The sequence below is a fragment of the Nuphar pumila genome, chromosome 16, assembly GCF_984573655.1.
Source record: "Nuphar pumila chromosome 16, dmNupPumi1.hap1.1, whole genome shotgun sequence".
NCBI lineage: Eukaryota > Viridiplantae > Streptophyta > Magnoliopsida > Nymphaeales > Nymphaeaceae > Nuphar > Nuphar pumila.
The window spans coordinates 146312-151661 of NC_143264.1; positions in this window are offsets into that span (position 1 = coordinate 146312).

The following is a 5350-nucleotide window of genomic DNA, read 5'->3' on the forward strand; positions in this document are numbered from 1 at the left end:
ACGAGCGACAACCGAGGCACTTCTTATCATGTTGCCTTCAACACAGAGTGACAGTCGAGCTTCTCCTCGCACTGCCCTCACCACCCAAGGCACCCTCGAATCCAAAGGCGTGCCTACACTTTGGCTTCAACCCACAGTTACTGCAACTTTCGAACACACTAAGTCCCATACCTTAGCATGTCTCTAGCAACTCCAACAACGGTCCACCTCATTCCACAGCGACCTTCTGCCGCACATAAGCCCTGATTTATAGGGCACCTTCTTTGGTGGTTGTTGAGCTCGCAATAAGCAAACACTGTCCGTTCAGTGTCGCCTTGACCCAAAAACTTCATTCCTTTTAAACACACATTTTGTATGCCACTGTGCCTCGCAAGCTTTCGAGGCATGAAGGAAAAAAACGATCTTTCTCGTCCACACAGAAATTGCACATTGTTGTCCTGAGCTGACTATATAGTTGGCCTTCTACATAGCCAATCCCACTCCAACAAACCAGCCTTCATGTTAACTCCACCATGAAGCATCACACTCCGACTTCGGTGCTCCGAATATGCTTTGGCAACATGAAGAGAAACCCGGCCAAAGGCTCTCCAACACATCCACCACTTAGGCACTCGTATGCTCCTGCTCTGATACCAGTTGTCACGGGCTAATTTTCCAAGGCCAAATTTTTCGCTTTTCAAGCCAAGGAAGGCCCGTGCGGCACTAGGCCTCACGGCCTAGTCAGCCTCACAGCACATGTTTCCCACACGTAAACTTCTTACCCAGCGAAACGTCAACTTAACAAACCCTTTTTTTCAAGAAATCCTTCCGAACATGGTCCATCGTGCATCTGATCGCCACTTACGTGCATAGCCGTCCCATACCGGCTAGCACCTTCAACCACCAAGCCAAACGTGCCTTACAACTCCCACAAGCAAGCACACGTTGACAAGGGTTGAAACATGCCTTCGCAGCACTACCAACTTAACCAACATCCAACACGGGTCATGGGGAGCATAACACATCCCAAAGCCTTTACCGATGCATGTCATGCCTCCAACCATCATTGCAAGCCACCTCTCCTCAATTCCAGTCATCCAAGCCAACAACGCACGGATGCCTTAGCCTCGCGTGCCATGGAGCAGATAGCAGCCCCATGGGCACGCCCCCAACATAACCTCACCACCGAAGGGACCAGGTCTTTCGACCCCCAATCTGAAGACCACTTGATGATTCCATGCCATAGCGATAACCACCACCCAAACTCATTCGCTGGTGCTGTGCACTCACTTGCACAACCCCGTGCCACCATGCACGGTTGGGATCGCACCGCCGCACCAAGAGTCGCCTACCCGCGCACCCAAGGCCTTTGCCTACGTCCCATGGGGGATTTGCACTACAAACGGACACCCCCATGCACTCCCAGTGCTGCCCGTGCGATATAGGGGGTGCCTATGCCAAACTGTTGCAACATGTGCCAGACAGCTCAAACAGGAGGTCCCCTATATAGGTATTTTAGGAGCCAGGCCCCTGCCAGCAAGAGGAACCCGAATAACACTTGGGGAACCATAAATTTCTCAACTTCGAAATTCTTCAAATCCGCCTTCACCCACGCATTCCCCATAGTCCATTTACACGGTGAATCTTCGATCTTGGCCCCAAACAACTTCAAATGCTCATTGGATTATCGCCTCAAAGATTGTGCACGCAACTGTGCCCACACTGTGCACATTGCTGCACATGCCAAGCTCTGACCATGCTCACCGCAACTACGTGCCCACCGCATGCTGTGCTTCGCACGCCACATGCACTACGCATGACAATGGTCTGTGCAATACACGACACCACTGTTCTGCATGTGCACCAAACTCTACACACATGGGTAAGGCCTGTTTGCCACGGGGTTGGCCCGACTGCCTCATGCACGCCGCAACCAACCAATCCATCACTCTTGGGGCACTTCCACCGCACTCCACATACATCCGTGCATCTGTTGCCGCATTTGCACTGCACTACACCTGTGCACATGCCACACTCCTTGCACAACTCTGTGCCCCACTCCAGCACAGGACACTATCTGTGGCATGCACGCACCTCTTATGAATGTGCACTGCACCCTGCCAGTGCACATGTCACACACTCCTTTCACTGTCTAGTGCCAAGCTCAGGCACATGACGCAATCAGTGACATGCACACACATTTTCAGCACCTGCGTTCCACCAACCCATGCACATGCCACACCCCTTTGCACAGCCCAGTGCCAAGCTCAGACACACGGCACTATCAGTGGCATGCATACGTCTCTTCAACCCCATGCACCGCACCAAGTCCCATACCTATGGCACGTTGCAAGGCTCTCCGAGATTTCAGGTGCAACATTTAGGCTGACCCCGATTATTTTAAAAAAATTTAGAGGACCATGCAGCTCCTCTGGAACATCCTCTACCACAAAAACTACCTCTTTGAGCGAAGATGGTTATGGTGGTCAACTCTCCCTGAGAAGTTGCTTACAAATCATTTATAACCTCTTTTCCTGATTTAGCAGGAGTTCAAACATCTCCACAAATGTGGGTAATTTATCTCGGACAGAGACAGAAGTAATAAAAACTCTCACATTCACTAAGTTCATTTAGGGTGTAGTGAACTAGATTTTCATCAAAAATTGATTCACTCACCGCACATAATGAATTAGCAAGAAACTTAATATGGTTTAAATACTTTACCATTTTTTTTCTTCTATCCTAATGTCCTGGAAATCTTTATATAACTGCAAAATACTAAAACTAGACTGGGAAGCATAGGATCATTCCAACATGATCCACGTTTATTGAGTGGATGAGATGCATATAATTTGACCAAGAATGGGCCATTGTAACAATGGCCCTAATCCAACTTAGGGCTAGTTGATATGCCCGTTTTCATACAATGAATTCAGAATTTGGTTTCAATTTCTCTCCTTTTATGAACTGACTGGGAGCAGAAGATGACCCATCTACATACTTGATGAGATCCTGTGAGAACATCACTTATTCTATGTGATCTCTATAGTAGATAGTTATGTCTATAAAGCATGATTGACACCAGCGATGAGAAAACATTCCACTGAATAATAGGATTGGGCGCAAGGGAAGAGAGGCCTGACATAGCTGAACTTGAGTTAGATGCCATGAGGATCACAACCAAGGGGAAGAGGATTACATGCCCAGGAAATCGGTATGAGTCGGTTGGCTATGATATCATGTAAAATTTCTAAATATGTTAGTGCACACGTCCAAGGAAGGGGAACACACACACGCACCACAAGTCCACACAGAAAATACAAAGACCCAATGTGGTTCGGTCTTAACGTGACCTACATCTATGAATCCTCTCTCTCTCTCTATCTCACACGATCAAGAGGAGAGGGCCTCTCGTTATTTATATTATTGTATACAAGTTCAACATTAGTGGGAGTTCTTGTGGATTTAACTCTCTGAAGAGTATAATTGATTTTAAGAAGCATATAGGATTCTTCCTTGGTCATTATTGAATGAGGGACTCTTGGAGAGAGTCCTCTTGCATGAGATTCTATAAGATGTGTCCTGATTCTTGGACTCTGAGTGTGGACCCCACTGCTCATGAGATGTCCCTGGATCTTGATACGTCTTTGAATCTTGGATCTTTTCTTTAACAGGATACACCCGAATAAGGGTCCAAAACTGCAAATGTATATTGGATATGGGATAGATCATGGTTCATTCAAATCCAGTTTCATATGAATTTTAAACAATATATCTGAATCTAGATCCATTTCAAATATGATCAAGGAATTTGAGTTGAGTCTGGATCTGTCTTATGGCTGATAATATTTGGCCTGAGAAAAAAGAGAGGATGAAAATGGATTTAGTTTTGATCCAGAACACTGCTTGGATTTGGCAAAACCTTTTGATTCAAACAGAAATATTGATCAGAAAAAAAGTCAGATTGGATGAATCTGACTCTGATACTATTTCACACTCTGACATTGTTTAAGATTCATATATATATTGGAAGCCTGACTGAATCCGATCCATTTGCAACTTCTAACTCATCAGATTTGTTCACGATCCGATCTCCTTTCTATTTTTAATCCCCACCCAATAGACAGAGTGGATACTCTCTTTTATTTTAGAGAAAAATATCAGGTTTTATATTAAAAATCAGAATAATTACATTTCATTACAAAGAGTGAAGAGGTGTCACTCGATGAAAGCTACATTAGAGATTCGAACAGTAAGAAGTCTGGTACATCAATTCTTTTTCAATGAAGCCTAATGAGGAGCTCACACTTGGCAGCGCAAGCAAAAATGAAGATGTTGAGCGTTGTCCCGGAATGTCGCCTTTGTGTTCCTTTGCAGTCATATGAGATCGCCAAACTATAAGAACAAAGCAGCGTCAGGTGAACTGTATTTTGGGGCCGAGCCTTTTTAGGTGTGGGGAAATCAGCACAGATCGTAGATCAGGTGACGAGTCCCAATCAGCTGATGCATGTTTCCATACCAGTTGGAAACAGCCTCTCACGAACGAACATTCCCAGAAGAGGTGTAGAGTGGATTCCTTGCGAAGACAACATAGCAAGCATAGACTTGGGAGATGAAATCCCCGCTTTTTAAGGACATGGTCCGTTAGCAGTCCGTCCAGAAGAATCAACCATGCCATGACAGACCCTCGGATGGGAAAAGCCTGGTCCCATAGAGCCTGATCTAGCAACCCACTACAACAAAATATAGCTATAGCGGCAGTAAAAAACTGTGCTATAGCCTCCTGTAAATGCCACTGAAGCAAACAGCGGCAGTTCTACCCATGGCACTATAGGTGCTGCCACTGTTGGCAACAGCTGACAGTTTTTATTATCTACACCAGCAAGTATAACTGCCACTGTAAGTACCCTATAGCAGCAGTTTATAATTGCTGCTGCTACCCTACAGTGGCAATCTGCAACTGCCACTATAGGTCCTATCTGATGCTCTTTTGGGTTGCTGATGGTACCACCAGCGGCAGTTTAAAATGCCACTGTAGATACCCTATAGCAGCAGTTTCATAATTGCTGCTGTTACCCTACAGTGGCAATCTGCAATTGCCACTATAGGTCCTACTTGAGGACCATTGTGGACTGCCCTTGGTATCAACAGCGGCGTAGGTACCCTATAGCTCTTGCAAACTGCCACTGTTGACTACTCAGCATCAGACAAACAGTGGAAGTTTGTAAACTGCACTATTTCCACCATCACATTTTTTTTTTAAATAATTGGCTTTAAAGCTACAAAAGCCATTATAGTTTTAAGAGGGTGATGGTAACATGGATTATTAGGTTCAGTTTATCATGAATGATACCAGCAGAGTAAGAAGCGT